We start from the raw sequence: 21804 nt of genomic DNA, 5'->3' as shown, positions 1-21804 counted from the left end.
AGTGCTCTTGATGTTCCACCCTTAGTTGTCCCATATTGGAACTCAATTCTCCTAGGGAGGTGTTGATTTGCTCCCAATAGTTTTGTGGAGGAAAGTGCATTTGAGGCATCTCAGGGATCTCATGGAAATGAGCTTCTTGCGCCTCTTGAGCTCCATGACTGGGCTCTCTTGCTTGCTCCATCTTTTTCTTAGTGATGGGCTTGTCCTCTTTGATGAGGATATCTCCCTCTATGTCAATCCCAGCCGACTTGCATAGGTGGCAGATGAGGTGAGGAAAGGCTAACCTTGCCATGGTGGAGGATTTGTCAGCCACCTTGTAGAGTTCTTGAGGTATAATCTCATGAACTTCCACCTCTTCTCCAGTCATGATGCTATGGATCATGATGGCCCGGTCTATAGTAACTTCAGACTGGTTGCTAGTGGGAATGATTGAGCATTGAATAAACTCCAACCATCCTCTAGCTACAGGCTTGAGGTCCAATCTTCTTAGTTGAACCGGCTTGCCTTTGGAGTCAACCTTCCATTGAGCTCCTTCTACACATATGTCCATAAGGACTTGGTCCAACCTTTGATCAAAGTTGACTCTCCTTGTGTAGGGGCGTGCGTTCTCTTCCATGTATGGCAAGTTGAACGCCAACCTTACATTCTCCGGACTAAAATCTAAGTATTTCCCCCGAACCATTGTAACATAGTTCTTTGGATCCGGGTTCTTACTTTGATCATGGTTCTTGGTGATCCATGCATTGGCATAGAACTCTTGAACCATTAGGATGCCGACTTGTTGGATGGGGTTTGTTAGAACTTCCCAACCTCTTCTTTGGATTTCATGTCGGATCTCCGGATACTCATTTCTTTTGAGTTTGAAAGGGACCTCAGGGATCACCTTCTTCTTGGCCACAACATCATAGAAGTGGTCTTGATGGGCTTAGGAGATGAACCTTTCCATCTCCCATGACTCGGATGTGGAAGCTTTTATCTTCCCTTTCCCTTTTCTAGAGGATTCTCCGGTCTTAGGTGCCATCAATGGTAATGAAAAAACAAAAAGCTTATGCTTTTACCACACCAAACTTAGAATATTGCTCGCCCTCGAGCAATAAACAAAAGAATAGAAGAAGAAGAAGAAGAAATATGGAGAGGGAGAGGGAGATGTGGTTTCGGCCAAGAGGAGTGTAGAGGGGTGTGTTGTGTGAATTTGATGAAGAATGGAGGTCTTTATATAGGGAAGGGAGGGGGGGTTAAGGTTCGGCCATATGGGTGGGTTTGGGTGGGAAATTGGTTTTGAATTTTTGAAGGTAGGTGGAGTTTATGAGGTAGGTTTATGGGGAAGAGTGGATGGGTGTGAGTGGTGAAGAGGTGATGGGGAAGAGAGATTGAGGTGATTGGTGAAGGGTTTTTGGGAAAGAGTGTTTATGGGGTTGTGTGAAAGAGAGTGGTGAGAAGAAGTGAGTGGAGGTAGGTGGGGATCCTGTGGGGTCCACAGATCCTGAGTGAATCCTGTGGGGTCCACAGATCCTGAGGTGTCAAGGATTTACATCCCTGCACCCATTAGGCATGTAAAAAATGCCTTTGTACCCAACTCTGGGAGTTCAGCGCCAGGTTGGTGGCCATTTTGGGCGTTCAACGCCCATTTGTGTGCCATTTCTGGCGTTGAACGCCAGAACCATGCCTGTTCTGGCGTTCAGCGCCCAGAAGCTGCCCATTTTGGGCGTTCAGCGCCAGAACCATGCTCTGTTTTGGCGCTGAACGCCAGACAGATGCTCTTCCAGGGTGTGATTTTTCTTCTGCTGTTTTTGATTCCGTTTTCAATTTTTATATTTATTTTGTGACTCCACATGATCATGAACCTAAGAAAACATGAAAAACAATAAAAATAAGAATTAGATAAACATTGGGTTGCCTCCCAACAAGCGCTTCTTTAATGTCAATAGCTTGACAGTGGGCTCTCATGGAGCCTCACAGATGTGCAGAGCTTTGTTGAGACTCTCCAACACCAAACTTAGAGTTTGGATATGGGAGTTCAACACCAAACTTAGAGTTTGGTTGTGGCCTCCCAACACCAAACTTAGAGTTTGACTGTGGGGGCTCTGGTTGACTCTGCTTGGAGAGAAGCTTTTTCTGCTTCCTCTCCATGGTTGCAGAGGGAGATCCTTGAGTTTTAAACACAAGGGAGTCCTCGTTCCATTGAAGGACTATTTCACCTCTGTCAACATCAATCACAGCTCTTGCTGTGGCTAGGAAAGGTCTTCCTAGGATGATGGATTCATCCTCTTCCTTTCCAATATCCAGGACTATGAAATCAATAGGTATGTAAAGGCCCTCAACCTTTACTAATACATCTTCTACTTGTCCATAAGCCTGTTTTCTAGAGCTGTCTGCCATCTCTAATGAGATTTTAGTAGCTTGCACCCCATAGATTCCCAGTTTCTCTATTACAGAGAGGGGCATGAGGTTTATCCCTGAACCAAGGTCACACAGAGCTTTAAAGATCATGGTGCCTATGGTGCAGGGTATTATGAACTTTCCAGGATCCTGTCTCTTCTGAGGCAATGTCAGTTGATCCAGATCACTTAGTTCATTGATGAACAAGGGAGGTTCAACTTCCCAAGTATCAATGCCAAATAATTTGGCATTCAGCTTCATGATTGCACCAAGAAACTTGGCAGTTTGCTCTTCAGTAACATCCTCATTCTCTTCAGAAGAGGAATATTCATCAGAGCTCATGAAGGGCATAAGGAGGTTCAATGGAATCTCTATGGTCTCTAGATGAGTCTCAGATTCCTTTGGTTCCTCAGAGGGAAGCTCCTTATTGATCACTGGACGTCCCAGGAGGTCTTCCTCCTTGGGATTCACATCCTCTCCTCTCCTCACAGGTTCGGCCATGGCGCTTATGTCAATGGCCTTGCACTCTCCTTTTGGATTCTCTTCTGTATTGCTTGGGAGAGTACTAGGAGGGATTTCAGTGATCCTTTTACTCAACTGGCCCACTTGTGCTTCCAAATTTCTAATGGAAGACCTTGTTTAATTCATGAAACTTACAGTGGCCTTAGATAGATCAGAGACTAGATTTGCTAAATTAGAAGTATTTTGTTCAGAGTTCTCTGTCTGTTGCTGAGTTGATGATGGAAAAGGCTTGCTATTGCTGAACCTGTTTCTTCCACCATTATTAAAGCCTTGTTGGGGCTTTTGATCCTTCCATGAGAAATTTGGATGATTTCTCCATGTTGAGTTATAGGTGTTTCCATAAGGTTCACCTAAGTACTTTACCTCTGCTATTGCAGGGTTCTCAGGATCATAGGCTTCTTCAGAAGAAGCCTCTTGAGTACTGTTGGATGCAGCTTGCATTCCATTCAGACTCTGAGAGATCATATTGACTTGCTGAGTCAATATTTTATTCTGAGCCAATATGGTATTCAGAGTATCAACTTCAAGAACTCCCTTCTTCATAGGCGTCCCATTACTCACAGGATTCCTTTCAGAAGTGTACATGAACTGGTTATTAGCAACCATGTCAATGAGTTCTTGAGCTTCTGCAGGCGTTTTCTTTAGGTGAATGGATCCACCTGCAGAGGTATCCAATGACATCTTTGATAACTCAGATAAACCATCATAGAATATATCCAGGAGGGTCTATTCTGAAAGCATGTCAGAAGGACACTTTTTGGTCAACTGTTTGTATCTTTCCCAAGCTTCATAGAGGGATTCACCTTCTTTCTGTCTGAAGGTTTGAACATCAGCTCTAAGCTTGCTCAGCTTTTGAGGAGGAAAGTACTTGGCTAAGAAAGCCGTGACCAGCTTATCCCAAGAGTTCAGGCTGTCTTTGGGTTGAGAATCCAACCATAATCTAGCTCTGTCTCTTACAGCAAAAGGGAAAAGCATGAGCCTGTAGACTTCAGGATCTACTCCATTAGTCTTAACAGTATCACATATCTGCAAGAACTCAGTTAAGAACTGAAAAGGATCTTCAGATGGAAGTCCATGAAACTTGCAGTTCTGCTGCATCAGAGAAACTAATTGAGGTTTCAGCTCAAAGTTGTTTGCTCCAATGGCAGGAATGGAGATGCTTCTTCCATGTAAATTGGAATTAGGTACAGTAAAGTCACCAAGCATCTTTCTTACATTATTATTATTTTCGGCTGCCATCTCCTTTTCCTGTTCGAAAATTTCTGAAAGGTTATTTCTGGATTGTTGTATTTTAGCTTCTCTTAATTTTTTTTTTTCTTCAGAGTCCTTTCAGGTTCTGGATCTGCTTCCACAAGAATGTTCTTATCCTTGCTCCTGCTCATATGACAAAGAAGAAGGCACAGAAAAATAATAATAATAATAGAGATCCTTTATACCACAGTATAGGGATCCCTGTGTGAGTGGAAGAAGAGGGGGAGACAAAGAATGTAATATAATGAAAGAAACACAACTGTGAGGATGGCAGAGATGTGAGATGAGATGTTAGGATATGAATGAATAAATAGAATAAGATGGGGGAGGGATAATTTTCGAAAATTATTTTGAAAAAGAGTTAGTGATTTTCGAAAATGGTTTTTGAAAATTGTTAGTATTTTTTTGAAAATTTTTTTTTTAAAATTAAAAATAAAAATAATTAGTTAATTAAAAAGAAATTTTTGAAAAAGAGGGAAGATATTTTCGAAAATTAGAGAGAGAGAGTTAGTTAGGTAGTTTTGAAAAAGTTAAGAAACAAACAAAAAGTTAGTTAGTTAGTTGAAACAAATTTTGAAAAGATAAGAAGTTAGGAAGTTAGAAAAGATATTTTGAAAAGATATATTTGAAAAAGATAAGATAAGAAGATATTTTTGAAAAGATATGATTGAAATTAGTTTTGAAAAAGATTTGATTTTTAAAATCACAATTAATGACTTGATTCATAAGAAATCACAAGATATGATTCTAGAACTTAAAGTTTGAATCTTTCTTAACAAGCAAGTAACAAACTTCAAATTTTTGAATCAAAACATTAATTGATTATGTTATTTTCGAAAATTTGATATAAAAATAAGAAAAATATTTTTGAAAAATATTTTTTTAATTTTCGAAAATAACTAAGAATTTTGAAAAAGATTTGATTTTTGAAAAAGATTTTGAAAAAGATAAGATTTTCAAATTGAAAATTTGATTTGACTCATAAGGAACAACTTTGATTTTTAAAAATTTTTGAAAAAGTCAACTCAATTTTGAATTTGATGAGAGAGAAAAACAAGAAAAATGATGCAATGCATGAAATTTTTAGATCAAAACAATGAATGCATGCAAGAATGCTATGAATGTCAAGATGAACACCAAGAACACTATGAATGTCATGATGAACATCAAGAACATAATTTTGAAAAATTTTAATGCAAAGAAAACATGCAAGACACCAAACTTAGAATTCTTTAATGCTTAGACACTAAGAATTCAAGAATGCATATGAAAAACAATAAAAGACACAAAACAAAAAATCATCAAGATCAAACAAGAAGACTTACCAAGAACAACTTGAAGATCATGAAGAACACTATTAATGCATGATATTTTCGAAAAAATGCAAGATGCATATGCAATTGACACCAAACTTATAACATGACTCAAGACTCAAACAAGAAACACAAAAATATTTTTGATTTTTATGATTTTCTAATTTTTTTTTGTATTTTTATTTATTATTTTTTTTTCAAAAATTATTGTGAAAAATAAAAATAAGGATTTCAAAATTTTTAATATGAATTCCAGGAATCTTGCCATGTTAGTCTTAAAGCTCCAATCAAAGGGTCAGGCATGGCTTAATAGCCAGCCAAGCTTTAGCATATAATTACATGGACTGGAGTGATTAGTTGAATGCCAATTCCAAAGTAGTTTGGGTATGGCTTTACAGCCAGATAGGCTTCAACATGCTTCATGAAACTCTAGAATTCATTCTTAAAAATTCTGAAGAAAAATAATATTTTTGAAAACAATTTTTTTTTTCGAAAACAAGTGAGAAAATTTTGAAATATTTTTGAAAAATTTTTGAAAAGAAAACAAAAAGAAAATTACCTAATCTGAGCAACAAGATGAACCGTCAGTTGTCCAAACTCGAACAATCCCCGGCAACGGCGCCAAAAACTTGGTGCACGAAATTGTGATGTCCAGGCTCAAACTATTCCTGGCAGGTGAGCAACTTGGTACGCGTAATCATGATTACACATTCATAATATGTCACAACTTCGATACAACTAACCAGCAAGTGCGCTGGGTCGTCCAAGTAATACCTTACGTGAGTAAGGGTCGAATCCCACGGAGATTGTTGGTATGAAGCAAGCTATGGTCACCTTGTAAATCTCAGTCAGGCAGATATAAAGTGATAATGGTGTTTTCGAATATTATATAATAAAATAGGGATAGAGATACTTATGTAATTCATTGGTAGGAATTTCAGATAAGCGAATGGAGATGCTTTTCGTTCTTCTGAACCTCTGCTTTCCTGCTATCTTCATCCAATCAGTCTCATTCCTTTCCATGGCTGGCTTTATGTGATACATCACCACTGTCAATGGCTACTTTCGGTCATCTCACGGGAAAATGATCCAATGCCCTGTCACGGCACGGCAAATCGTCTGGAGGCATCACCCTTGTCAATGGCTTCATCTTATCCTCTCAGTGAATAATATGCTCACGCACCCTGTCACGGTACGGCTATTCATCTGTCGGTTCTCGATCATGCCAGAATAGGATTTACTATCCTTTTGCGTCTGTCACTAACGCCCTGCAATCGCGAGTTCGGAGCTCGTCACAGTCATTCAATCATTGAATCCTACTTGGAATACCACAGACAAGGTTTAGACCTTCCGGATTCTCTTGAATGCCGCCATCATTCTAGCTTACGCCACAAAGATTCTGGTTAAGAGATCTAAGAGATATTCATTCTAGCTTTTTTCATGTAGAACGGAAGTGTTTGTCAGGCACGCCTTCATAAGGGAGAAGGATGATGAGCGTCACACATAATCATCACCTTCATCACGTTCTTGGGTGCGAATGGATATCTTAGAAGATAAATAAGAAGAATTGAATAGAAAACAGTAGTACTTTGCATTAATCTTTGAGGAACAGCAGAGCTCCACACCTTAATCTATGGAGTGTAGAAACTCTACCGTTAAAAATACATAAGTGAAGGTCCAGGCATGGCCGAGATGGCCAGCCCCCAATACGTGATCAAAGGATCATAAGGTAATCCAAAGATGCCTAATACAATAGTAAGAGGTCCTATTTATTATAATCTAGCTACTAGGGTTTACAGAAGTAAGTAGTTGATGCATAAATCCACTTCCGGGGCCCACTTGGTGTGTGTTTGGGCTGAGCCTGAGTGTTGCACGTGCAGAGGCCATTTGTGGAGTTGAACGCCAGCTTCTGTGCCAGTTTGGGCGTTCAACTCTGGTTTTGGATCCTTTTCTGGCGCTGGACGCCAGATTTGGGCAGAGAGCTGGCGTTGAACGCCAGTTTACGTCGTCTATTCTTGGCCAAAGCATGGACTATTATACATTGCTGGAAAGCCCTGGATGTCTACTTTCCAACGCAATTGGAAGCGCGCCATTTCGAGTTCTGTAGCTCCAGAAAATTCACTTTGAGTGCAGGGAGGTCAGAATCCAACAGCATCAGCAGTCCTTTTTCAACCTCTGAATCTGATTTCTGCTCAAGTCCCTCAATTTCAGCCAGAAAATACCTGAAATCACAGAAAAACACACAAACTCATAGTAAAGTCCAGAAATGTGAATTTAACATAAAAACTAATGAAAACATCCCTAAAATAACTAGATCCTACTAAAAACATACTAAAAACAATGCCAAAAAGCGTATAAATTATCCGCTCATCACTCGCCCCCGCGTACACGTGACCCCCCAAATTTTTCAGGTCAGTACAAAAACCAGAGAGTTGCGCGTGTAGTGTGGTGAAGCGTCTCTCTCTTCACCCGTCAACGATGCATACGCGTCGCACCTCACTTTGGCCATTCACGCGTACGCGTGACATGAAGCGTACACGTGACTCCCTACCCAGTTTCACTTACTTCTTTTCTTCTCTTCTTTCCATTTCTTTTCTTCCCTTCTCTTCTCTTCTTTTCTTTCCACCCTTCAACCATCATCCGACACTACCAATCACCATCTACCACCATTTCTTTTAGTTAGTTGGTTATTTAGTTAGTTTAATTTTTGTTTAATTTATTATTTTTCATTATAAGTGTTGGATTATTAATTTGATTTGCTGGTTCTTGATACTAAAATTATTCATTGTTGGATTTCTTTTATTGAGGTCATAATTTGTTATTTGGTTTTGAATTCTTCATGTTTAACATTTGTGAATACCAAGTGTATAACATTGCCTTCAAAGCTTTCTAAATCTTTTGAATTACATATTTTGGCCACCATGTGATTTGATCTCATTATCTATGATGAGGCAATTTGTGTACTATCAATGCATTTTTTGTTAAGTGATGTTTTTTTTATGATTGATCCTTATTCACATCACCTATTTCACGCATTGAGATTTTGGAATTGTGGAATTGGATCGAAAGCTTACCTAGTGACATATTTTTGAGCTTTGTAAAGCTTTGTGGACCATGCTTGCTATGTGCTTCATTTTCACTTCTATCTTCTTTTTCCTAAGTTCCATAGCACCCATGTGTTCCACCTTTATGTCACTTATGTGTTGCAAACAAACTTCAATATGTGTCATTGTTTGATGTGTGAGCTCTATATTTTATTTGGTTCACTACGCTTACTTACACATCAATCAATGTCCATTCATTATCCAATTCACAATTGCTTGATTATTTGTTTGAGTGCTTTCATGCTTCTTTATCACTTATTTGCTTATCTTAACTTACAAGTTACTTTGAAGTATTTCAAGCACACTAGAATGAGTGAAGTGCATACTTCTTTTGTGTAATTGTGACATGGCTTTTTATACTAGTATGTGTACCACGTGCAAACTTAGAACTCACACACTATTCTTCCTTCATGTCACAAACTAATTCACTCACTCCATTCTAGTAATTCTCCCCTTATTCCAACAATCTATGCTTCCTTGCTTTTACATTTACTTTTCTTATTATCTTGTTTCCTATTGCTCATGATGATTTGTCATAAGCAAAAACGGAAGTGAGAGAAAGAACATGCAGCAGCCAGTTGATCCACCAGCTGAAGGTGGCAATCCGGAGAGTCGCCGTACCCCCTTGCTCATCTTTGAATGCACCGAAGACGCTGCAAACTTTTAAGTGTGGGGAGGTCGTCCGACCAGTCGGCATTTTTGTGTGACAAATTTCTAATTCCAACACTTTGGCATTTCATTTTTAGGCCTTTTAGGATTTTTAATTGCATTTTCTTGTTTTGCATATATATATAATAAGCTTAGTCAAAATAATAAAATTTTCCAAGGACTTTTATCTATAGGGCACCCCAACTGATTTGAGAAAAAAAATTTTTTAGAACTTGCTTGAAATATATATATTGTGGAAAATGTTTTAAGCTAAGAATACATAAGCATGTGAGATTTTGAGCCTAATTGTGTGGTTACATCATATAACCACTATTTTCATTCTTGTGTATATTATTCACTTTCTATGATTGCAATCTTTGATTTGTTTGATACTTTATGTCCATTATTTTGTGTATACATGCATTTATATAATCGAGGCCATCATTTTATTAAGCTCACTTACCCAAATGGCCTTACCTTTTATCTACCATGGTTAGCCAACTTTGAGCTTATGCTCAACCCATTTGTTCTTAATTTTAGCACATTACAAGTCTTCAAGCGAAAAATAATAAATGTCCCTTGTTTGGATCTTTGATTAGCTTAGGCTAGTGAGAGTGTTTATCATTTAATTGTGGGAGAGTTGGGAACATTGGTTGGGATAAAAGGGTGTTTTTTATATTTTTGTCAAAATTTTGGGAATTGGGTACATACTCATGCATTAAATGTTTAAACCATATGCATTGGTACCTTTATATATAATTCATAAAAAGAAAAAGAGAAAAACAAAAGTAAAATAAAAAGAAAAAAATATATATAGAAAAATAAAAAGAAAGAAAAAAAAGAAAAGCAATAAAAATGGGACAAAATGTCCCAAAGTAAAGTTCAATAATAACCAATGCATATGGGTTGTGATAAAAAAGAGAATGTGTGAGTGTGTGAAAAAGTAAAGAATGGGTAGTTAAGTTTGTTTAGAATTATATAGGTTGTTATATAGGTTAGGTAGGAAGTTTAAGTCAATCAAATATTCAAATTTCAAGCTCACTTAACCAAATACAATCCTACCTTGACCCTAGCCCCATTACAACCTATGGATAAGTCCTCATGATATTTGTATGCATGCATTGAAAAATTGTTGATTGTTAGATGAAAAACAAATCTTGAAAAACATGATTAGGGGAGAATTGAGTGGATCAACCTAATACATTTGAGCGACTAGAGCGGATACACATCCGATGAGGGTTCGATTGCTCAATTACATGTTTTTCACCTATGATCATCTCCTTTCCTGCAAGTTTGTAAACTTCTTTTTAATAAATCAATTCAATTGTAGGTTTAATTTGGTTGTTAATACCTTTAGCCCTTGTATTCAAATATGTATTCTTGGAAATTGATTTATTTTAACTAAGTAGATGCATTCATTTAGATTGCATATAGATAGGATGCATTTAGATAGTTTATTTGCATTGAATAAATGTTGATACCCTTTGTTTTTTTCTTGAGTTTTGCATGAGGACATGCTTAGTTTAAGTGTGGAGAGGTTTGATAAACCCCAATTTTGTGGTTTATCTTGTGCTTAATTTAGGAGATTTTATCAACTTATCTCACATTTATTCAATAAAATAGTATGGTTTTATAATTCTCTCTAAATTTGTGCTTAAGAGTGAAAACATGCTTTTTAGGCCTTAAATAGCTAAATTTAATTCACTTTAATTCCATTCGATGCCTTGATATGTTTGTTGAGTGATTTCAGGTTCATAAGGCAAGTATTGGATGGAGGAAGTGAAGAGAAAAGCATGCAAAGTGGAGAATTCTAGAAAAAATGAGCATTTGGAGAATTGAAGGCCACGTGCACACGTCATCCACGATTACGAGTAAGAAGGACATTCATGGCCATGCGCACGCGTCACCCACGCATACGCGTGAGGAGGAAATTTACCAGCGACGCGCACGCGTGACGCTGATCACATGACCTCATTAAAGTGAATTCGCTGGTGGCGATTTCTGAGCTTCTCAGGCCCAAATCTAACTCATTTCTGAGGCTATTTGATGCAGAACTCAAGATGGGTCAAGGGGGGAGCAATTAGATTAGATTAGGACCATGCTTTAGGTAGTTTTCTAGAGAGAGAAGCTCCCTCTTCTCTCTAGAATTAGGGTAGATTTAGGGTAGATCTCTTCTAGGTTTAGTCTTTAATTCTTGTTTTCATCTTGTTTTCTTTACAATTTCTAGTTCTTATATCTTTGTTCTTCTTAGTTCTCTTGTTAATTTCCCTTTCATGTCACTTTTATGTTGATGCACTCTTGTTGGATTTGGATTTTCTTTAATGCAATTTATGTTTTATGTTTCTTTGATATTTAATTGAGTTGTTAGTGTTAATTTCTTGTATTTGGTAGAAGTAGATTTTATTATTCTTGTAATTTTACCATTGACGTAGTGAAAAATTGCTGATTAAGAATTTATAGTAGAAATAGCGTTGCAAGTACAGTTCTTAACCAACGAAAATTCCGCTTATCAATTTAGAAAGATTTGTCACAAATTGAGAATAAAAATACTGGGAGTAGAAATCCCTGGTCATCTCCTAACGAGTTGACAAAAGAGTGCCAGTTATTGGTCAGGAGTTTTCCGAGAAATTTTTAAGTTGGAGAATAGAAAAATAAATAATTGTAAATTAAAGCAATGAAAATTAACAAGAGGTTTTATGTAATTGAAATAAAAAGCCTTAACCCGGAGAAGATTAATCGGAAGTTCTATCCTTATTAGATTTTTCCAAGTATAATTATAAGAGGTTGTTGTTCTACTTAGTCAACCCTTACCTGGTAAAGGAAAGTCAAGTAACTAACTAACCAACTCTGAACCTCAAGTCCTAATCCTCTCCTTAAGGAAGGATTAGAGTTAGAGACTAGAGAGTCAGCCAACAACTCCCAATTAAAATTAACACTTGAGTATTCCAACTCAAGGTTCTCCTATTAATCAACTCCAAAGTCAAGTTAGGAGTCTACTCCATTGACATGAATACTACGTTCACAGGCATGTAAAGAGAATAAGAAGAAGACATGATATATTAAATAACAACTGGAAATTAATTAAAGGTAAAAATAATTCTTCGCATTAATAAATTCCAAAACCATAAACATCCATATCTGAAGAGGGTTAATGGGTAATTAAAAAGTAAGGAATGAGGAAACAAACTAGAATAATGGAAACTTCAACGGAGGTAGTGACTCTTCTCAATATCCAAATCAAAAGCATAAAACTCTAATACTATGAATGTGAAGAACCCTAGATGAAGTAGTAGAAATCCCTCTTTAAGATTCAAAAACTAAAACTAAAACTATGCGTAATGTGAATGTCTGTTGAGTCTCTGCTTGTCCCCTGGCTCTAGTAAGTGTTTCTGGGCCGAAAACTGGGTCCAAACTTAGCCCAAAATCGCCCCCGGCGTCTTCTGCATTTTTCGCACGTGGCGCATGTCACGCGTACGCGTCGATGGTCTTCTTCGCGTGTCACACGTACGCGTCAGGTATGCGCACGCGTCGCTGTACAATCTCGCTATCACGCGTACGCGTCAGGTACGGGCACGCGTCGCTGTGAAATTCTCCAAATCACGCGCACGCGTGAGCCATGCGTGCGCGTCAATCTTCGCTGGTCATCTCCTTTGTTTCTTGTGTTCCTTCCATTTTTGCAAGCTTCCTTTCCATCCTCTAAGCTATTCCTGCCCTATAAAGCCTGAAAACACTTAACACACAGATCACGGCATCAAATCGTATAAAGGAGAATTAAAAATTGATAATTTAAAGGCTTAGAAAGCAAGTTTTCAATCACATAACGAAATTGGGAAGGAATTGTAAAATCATACAAATTGTATGAATAAGTGTGCAAGGACTTGATAAAAATCACTCAATTGAGTACAAGATAAACCATAAAATAGTGGTTTATCAATTTTTCCACACTTAAACATTAGCATGTCCTCATGCTAAGCTCAAGGAGATAGAAAGAATGAATGGGGGAAAAGTAAGACTCATGCAATGCAATGCAATCTATAAGTGCAACTATATGCTAAGATGCTTCTACCTACTTAGTTAAAAGTGAACAAGTTCTCCAAGACAAATATAAATCAAAATTTTACTAATTCAAATCATACAATAAAAGACAAGTAAACTTGTAAAAATATAGCTCATGAAAGTAGGGAACACAGAATCAAGTATTGAACCCTCACTGGTAGTGTATATGCGCTCTAATCGCTCAAGTGTATAGGGTTAATCCACTCTACTCTTCTCTAGTCATGCTTTCTAAACTTTGTTCTTCATCTAACTAATTAACAAATATTTAGTATACCAATGCAAACATCATGAGGTCTTTTCAGGGTTGTAATGGGGCCAAGGTGAGGGTGAGGATATATGTATGGCTAAGTGAGCTATAATATGAATTTTTGACTAACCTAAGCTATCACCTAACATACACACACTCTATATAATTCTAAAATTATGCCTAGCTACCCATAATCTCACTTTTTGTGTATTTCACATACTCATGTATCAAATTTCTTTAATTTCACCACATATGCATTGATCTTTTATTAAACTTAGCATTGGGGTAATTTTATCCCCTATTTATTTATCTATTTATTTATATTGCAATAATTATTATTTTTTTATGAAAGCAAACATAACATTTCAATACATATGATTTTTCTGGTTTCACATGAGTAAGCACCCAAATTCCCAATATCTTGTCAACACTTTCTCATCAACCCAAGTTTCCACAATTCCCCACACTTAGTTGACACGCAATCTCTATCTTAAGCTAACCAAAGATTTAATTGGGGTAATTAATTATTTTTCCACTTAAGGCTAGTGATGTGGTGAAATACAGAACAAATGGGGTTAAAAAGCTCAAATTGGCAAACAAGGGTAATTGAAATGGTAGGCTATTTGGGATAAGTGGGATAATAACAATTAATGGCCTCAATCATATGTATGCATGTAAATACACTAAACAATGGACATATAGAGTGGAACAAACTATAGATTACAATTGTAGAGAAGAGAACACACAAGAATACTAATCATGATTAAATAATGTAACCATATAATTAAGCTCAAAATCTCACAGGTTGTGTGTTCTTAGCTATACACCATGTTCCAAATACAATCTTCAAACAAGTTTAACACAAATTTTCAATTTAAATTAGTGAAATACTATAAAATAGGGTCTTGAAAAGAAACTCATTATTTCAACCAAGCAGAACATACATGCAAATAATTATTATCATGCAATCTATCCTATCTAACAAAAGGAAAAACTAAAATGTTTGTGTTAAGAGAGAGAAGTTACCTCTGGAAGTCACGGACTAGCCTCCCCACACTTAAGGCTTGGCACAGTCCTCCGTGCCATCAGTAAAGAGCAAAGTAGGGCTAGAAGCATCGCCTCCGCTATCTGGTTCGCCATGGCTCCCTGTGCTACTGGATGAAGGGGAGTCCGGGGTGTCCTTCTCTTCTGGAGGTGGGTGAGCACTAGCAATGACCTCCTTCAGATAGGTGTATCGGCGCTTGTTACGACGCTACATTTGCTAGTCTTGCCGGTCTAACCTCTGAAGGATCTGAAGGAACATCTGAGTAGTGGATGGTGTAGGAGGTGTGGGTGATGGCGGGGCGGACGTAGTAGGAGTGTCCGAAGATGGGCCGGGATGTCGGCTGGCAGAGGGTACTGGGGGTCTGATGTACTTCCCGTTCGGGACATACTGATCAGCTCTTGGGATCATCTCCTTGGTATCTCCAGCCCTATAAGAGACTCATGCTGCAGAGACAAGATCCGAAACTAAGGCGGGAAAGGGTAGGTTACCCGCAATCTGTACGTGTCCCATGGCTTGCCGGATGTGTCTGGGTAAGTTGAGGGGCTGTGATGAGCGGATAATTTATACGCTTTTTGGCATTGTTTTTAGTATATTTTTAGTAGGATCTAGTTACTTTTAAGGATGTTTTTATTAGTTTTTATGTTAAATTCACATTTCTGGACTTTACTATGAGTTTGTGTGTTTTTCTGCGATTTTAGGTATTTTCTGGCTGAAATTGAAGGACTTGAGCAAAAATCAGATTCAGAGGTTGAAAAAGGACTGCTGATGCTGTTGGATTCTGACCTCCCTGTACTCAAAGTGGATTTTCTGGAGCTACAGAACTTCAAATGGTGCGCTCTCAACGGCGTTGGAAAGTAGACATCCAGGGATTTCCAGAAATATATAATAGTCCATACTTTGCCCAAGTTTAGACGACGCAAAAAGGCGTTGAACGCCAGTTCTACGCTGCAGTCTGGAGTTAAACGCTAGAAACACATCACGAACTAGAGTTGATCGCCAGAAACATGTTACAAACTGCCGTTCAACTCCAAGAATGACCTCTCCACGTGTAAACTTCAAGCTCAGCCCAAGAACACACCAAGTGGGCCCCGGAAGTGGATTTATGCATCAATTACTTATTTCTGTAAACCCTAGTAGCTAGTCTAGTATAAATAGGACTTTTTACTATTGTATTTACATCTTTTTTTTTTAGTTACATCTTTGAGTAACATCTTTTGATCTATTGATCACGTTTGGGGGCTGGCCATTCGGCCATGCCTGAACCTTTCACTTATGTATTTTTCAACGGTAGAGTTTCTGCACTCCATAGATTAAGGTGTGGAGCTCTGCTGTTCCTCATGATTTAATGCAAAGTACTACTGTTTTATATTCAATTCAACTTATTCCGCTTCTAAGATATCCATTCGCACCCAAGAACATGATGAATGTGATGATTATGTGACGCTCATCATCATTCTCACTTATGAACGCGTGCCTGACAAACACTTCCGTTCTACATGCAAACAAGCTAGAATGAGTATCTCTTAGATATCTAATACAGGGGACCGAGTCCGAGATATTAGAATCTTCGTGGTATAAGTTAGAACCCATGGATGGCCATTCCTGAGATCCGGAAAGTCTAAACCTTGTCTGTGGTATTCCGAGTAGGATCTGGGAAGGGATGGCTGTGACGAACTTCAAACTCGCGAGTGCTGGGCGTAGTGACAGACGCAAAAGGAGGTTGAATCCTATTCCAGTATGATCGAGAACTTCCAGATGATTAGCCGTGCCGTGACAGAGCATTTGGACCTTTTTCACAGAGAGGATGGGATGTAGCCATTGACAACGGTGATGCCCTATATAAAGCTTGCCATGGAAAGGAGTAGGAAGGATTGGATGAAGACAGCAGGAAAGCAGAGGTTCAGAGGAACAAAAGCATCTCTATACACTTATATGAAATTCTCACCAATGAATTACATAAGTATTTCTATCTTTATTTTCTGTTTATTTATTATTATTATTCGAAAACTCCATAACCATTTGATATCCGCTTGACTGAGATTTACAAGATGACCATAGCTTGCTTCATACCAACAATCTCCGTGGGATCGACCCTTACTCACGTAAGGTTTTATTACTTGGACGACCCAGTGCACTTGCTGGTTAGTTGTATCGAAGTTGTGACAAATTATGAATTAAGATTAGAGCACCAAGTTTATGGAACCATCACCAGGGATCACAATTTCGTGCACCAAGTTTTTGGCGCCGTTGCCGGGGATTGTTCGAGTTTGGACAACTGACGGTTCATCGTGTTGTTCAGATTGGGTAATTTTCTTCTTATTTTATTTTCAAAAAGCTTTCAAAAATTTTTCAAAAATATTTTCTTCTTTTTCATTTTTCCCAATTAATATTCGAAAAAAAAAAATTTCATAAAAAAAAATATATTTTTCTTTAGAATTTTTAAGAATGAATTCTAGTGTTTCATGAAGCATGTAGAAGTCTGGCTGGCTGTAGAGCCACGTCTAAATTCATTTGGACTGAGGCTCCCAAGTCATCATTACAAGAGCAAGCTAGTTGTTGCTAATCAAATTTGTTATTGTATGACTGATTTGTATCTTCTAAAGCTTGGCTGGCTATTAAGCCATGTCTAACCCTCTAATTGGAGCTTTAGACTAAGAGTGCAATATTCCTGGAATTCATATTAAAAATTTTGGAATCTTTATTTTTCTTTTTCACATTAATTTTCAAAAAAATAAAAAAAAATTATAAAATCATAAAAATAAAAAATATTTTGTATTTCTTGTTTGAGTCTTGAGTCAATTTTTAAGTTTGGTGTCAATTGCATTTTTTTCTAAAAAATATATGCATTTTTCGAAAATTCATGCATTCATAGTGTTCTTCATGATCTTCAAGTTGTTCTTGGCAAGTCTTCTTGTTTGATCTTCATATTTTCTTGTTTTGTGTCTTTTCTTGTTTTTCATATGCATTCTTGCATTCATAGTGTCTATGCATGAAAAATTTCTAAGTTTGGTGTCTTGCATGTTTTCTTTTCTTGAAAATTTTTCAAAAATAAGTTCTTGATGTTCATCTTGACATTCAAAGTGTTCTTGGTGTTCATCTTGACATTCATAGTGTTCTTGCATGCATCATGTGTTTTGATTCATAATTTTCATGTTGTGAGTCATTTTTTTTTGTTTTTCTCTTTCATCATTAAAAATTCAAAAATAAAAAAAAATATCTTTCCTTTTTTCTCTCATAAATTTCGAAAATTTGGATTGACTTTTTCAAAAAATTTTAAAATTCAATTGTTTCTTATGAGTCAAATCAAATTTTCAATTTAAAAATCTTATCTTTTTCAAAATCTTTTTCAAAAATCAAATCTTTTTCATTTTTCTTATTTATTTTCAAAAATTTTAAAAATATTTTTTAAAAATATTTTTCTTAATTTTACATCATATTTTCAAAAATATCATCAACAATTAATGTTTTGATTCAAAAATTTCAAGTTTGTTACTTACTTGTTAAGAAAGATTCAAACTTTAAGTTCTAGAATCATATCTTGTGATTTCTTGTGAATCAAGTCATTAATTGTGATTTAAAAAAAATCAAATCTTTTTCAAAACTAATTTCAATCATATCTTTTCAAAAATATCTTTTTATCTTATCTTTTTCAAATATCTTTTCTAACTTCTTATCTTCTTATCTTTTAAAAAAAATTTTGATTTTCAAAATTTGTTTCAACTAACTAATTAACTTTTTGTTTGTTTCTTATCTCTTTCAAAACTACCTAACTAACTATCCCTCTCTAATTTTCGAAAATACCTCCCTCTTTTTCAAAAATTCTTTTTAATTAATTAATTGTTTCAATTTTTAATTTTAATTTTAATTTTATCTTAATTTTCGAAAATCATTAACTATTTTTCAAAATTTATTTTTCGAAATTTCCTCTCTCCCATCTCCTTCTATTTATTTATTTACTTACTAACACTTCTTTTCATCTCAAATCACTGCTCCTATCCTCACCCTTCTGTTTGGATTCTCCTTTCTTTTCTCTTCTACTCTTCTTTTCTTCTACTCACACAAAGGAATCTCTATACTGTGACATAGAGGATTCCATATTTTCTTTGTTATTCCCTTCTTTGTCATATGAGCAGGAGCAAGGACAAGAACATTCTTGTTGAAGAAGATCCTGAACCTGAAAGGACTCTGAAGAGAAAACTAAGAGAAGCTAAAATACAACAATCCAGAGATAACCTTACAGGAATTTTCGAACAGGAAGAGGAGATGGCAGCCGAAAATAATAATAATGCAAGGAGGATGCTTGGTAACTTTACTGCACCTAATTCCAATTTACATGGAAGGAGCATCTCCATCCCTACCATTGGAGAAAACAATTTTGAGCTTAAACTTCAATTAGTTTCTCTGATGCAACAAAACTGCAAGTTTCATGGACTACCATCTGAAGATCCCTTTCAGTTCTTAACTGAATTCTTGCAGATATGTGACACTGTTAAGACTAATAGAGTAGATCCTGAAGTCTACAGGCTCATGCTTTTCCCATTTGCTGTAAGAGACAGAGCTAGAATATGGTTGGACTCTCAACCTAAGGATAGCCTGAACTCTTGGGATAAGCTGGTCAAGGCTTTCTTAGCCAAGTTCTTTCCTCATCAAAAGCTGAGTAAGCTTAGAATGGATGTTTAAACCTTCAGACAGAAAGAAGGTGAATCCCTCTATGAAGCTTGGGAGAGATACAAGGAACTGACCAAAAAGTGTCCTTCTGACATGCTTTCAGAATGGACCATCCTGGATATATTCTATGATGGTCTGTCTGAATTAGCTAAGATGTCATTGGATACTTCTGCAGGTGGATCCATTCACCTAAAGAAAATACCTGCAGAAGCTCAAGAACTCATTGACATGGTTGCTAACAACCAGTTCATGTGCACTTCTGAGAGGAATCCTGTGAGTAATGGGACACCTCAGAAGAAGGAAGTTCTTAAAATTGATACTCTGAATGCCATATTGGCCCAGAATAAAATATTGACTCAGCAGGTCAATATGATTTCTCAGAGTCTGAATGGAATGCAAGCTGCATCCAACAGTACTCAAGAGGCATCTTCTGAAGAAGAAGCTTATGATCCTGAGAATCTTGCAATTGCAGAGGTGAATTACATGGGTGAACCCTATGGAAACACCTATAACCCCTCATGGAGAAATCACCCAAATCTCTCATGGAAGGATCAACAAAAGCCTCAACAAGGCTTTAATAATGGTGGAAGAAACAGGTTTAGCAATAGCAAGCCTTTTCCATCATCCACTCAGCAACAGACAGAGAACTCTGAACAAAATACCTCTAATTTAGCAAACTTAGTCTCTGATATATCTAAGGCCACTCTGAGTTTCATGAATGAAATAAGGTCCTCCATTAGAAATTTGGAGGCACAAGTGGGCCAGCTGAGTAAGAAGATCACTGAAACCCCTCCTAGTGCTCTCCCAAGCAATACAGAAGAAAATCCAAAAGGAGAGTGCAAGGCCATTGATATAACCATCATGGCCGAATCCAAGGAGGAAGGGGAGGACGTGAATCCCAAGGAGGAAGACCTCCTGGGACATCCAATGATCAATAAGGAGTTTCCCTCTAAGGAACCAAAGGAATCTGAGACTCATCTAGAGACCATAGAGATTCCATTGAACCTCCTTATGCCATTCATGAGCTTTGAAGAGTATTCTTCTTCTGAAGAGAATGAAGATGTTACTGAAGAGCAAGTTGCCAAGTTCCTTGGTGCAATCATGAAGCTGAATGCCAATTTATTTGGTAATGAAACTTGGGGAGATGAACCTCCCCTGTTCACCAATGAACTAAATGCATTGGATCAACTGAGATTGCCTCGGAAGAAACAGGATCCTGGAAAGTTCCTAATACCTTGTACCATAGGCACCATAACCTTTGAGAAGGCTCTATGTGACCTTGGGTCAGGAATAAACCTAATGCCACTCTCTGTAATGGAAAAACTGGAATTTTTGAGGTGCAAGCTGCTAAAATCTCATTAGAGATGGCAGACAACTCAAGAAAAGAGGCTTATGGACAAGTAGAGGACGTGTTAGTAAATGTTGAAGGCCTTTACATCCCTGCTGATTTCATAATCCTGGATACTGGGAAGGATAAGGATGAATCCATCATTCTTGGAAGACCCTTCCTAGCCACAGCAAGAGCTGTGATTGATGTAGACAGAGGTGAACTAGTCCTTCAATTGAATGAGGACTCCCTTGTGTTTAAAACTCAAGGTCATCCTTCTGTAAACATGGAAAAGAGGCACAGTAAGCTTCTCTCAGTACAGAGTCAACTAAAGCCCCCACATTCAAACTCTAAGTTTGGTGTTGAACTCCCATATCCAAACTCTAAGTTTGGTGTTGGGACTCTATAAAATTGACCTGATCACCTGTGTGGCTCCATGAGAGCCCACTATCAAGCTATTGACATTAAAGAAGCGCTTGTTGGGAGACAACCCAATTTTTATTTATCTAATTTTATTTTTATTTTATTGTTCTTTCATGTTTTATTAGGTTCATGATCATGTGGAGTCACAAAATAAATAGAAAAATCAAAAACAGAATCAAAAACAGCAGAAGAATAATCACACCCTGGAGGAAGGACTTACTGGCGTTTAAACGCCAGTAAGGAGCATCTGGCTGGCGTTCAACGCCAGAACAAAGCATGGATCTGGCGCTGAACGCCCAAAACAAGCACCAATTTGGTGTTTAAACGCCAGAATTGCATGCAAAGGCATTTTACATGCCTAATTGGTGCAAGGATGCAATTCCTTGACACCTGAGGATCTGTGGACCCCACAGGATCACCTCAGCATCTATGGATCCCACAGGATCCCCACTTACCTCCACTCATACTCTTCCCTCTTCTCATTCATCCTCTCTTCCCAATAAACACCTTTCCCCAAAACTCTTCACCAATCACCTTAATCTCTCTTCCCTATTACCCATTCACCACTCACATCCATCCACTCTTCCCCATAAACCTACCTCATAAACCCTACCTACCTTCAAAATTCAAAATCACTTTCCCACCCAAACCCATCCTAAATGGCCGAACCTAACCCCTCTCCCTTCACTATATAAACCCCTCCATTCTTCTTTATTTTCACACAACACAACCCTCTCTTCCTCTTCTTGGCCGAAACACAAACCTCTCTCCCTCTCCTCCATTTCTTCCTCTTCTTCATCTCTTCTTTCTTCTCTTGCTCG

General features: G+C 37.4%; 2 non-coding genes across 2 annotated transcripts; one reads left to right on the top strand and one right to left on the bottom strand.

Annotated features, from left to right (window-relative positions):
- Window positions 1-3636: 3636 nt before the first annotated feature.
- Window positions 3637-3744, top strand: LOC148562222 (small nucleolar RNA R71). The gene has a single exon (XR_015887387.1). It is a non-coding gene; the product is annotated as a small nucleolar RNA R71 (small nucleolar RNA).
- Window positions 3745-19224: 15480 nt separating this feature from the next.
- Window positions 19225-19332, bottom strand: LOC148562221 (small nucleolar RNA R71). Its single transcript, XR_015886329.1, has one exon. It is a non-coding gene; the product is annotated as a small nucleolar RNA R71 (small nucleolar RNA).
- Window positions 19333-21804: the final 2472 nt, after the last annotated feature.

The sequence above is a fragment of the Arachis ipaensis genome, chromosome B6, assembly GCF_059453495.1.
Source record: "Arachis ipaensis isolate K30076 ecotype BB chromosome B6, ASM5945349v1, whole genome shotgun sequence".
In the NCBI taxonomy this organism is placed as follows: domain Eukaryota; kingdom Viridiplantae; phylum Streptophyta; class Magnoliopsida; order Fabales; family Fabaceae; genus Arachis; species Arachis ipaensis.
This window is presented reverse-complemented; position numbering and strand designations above follow the sequence as displayed.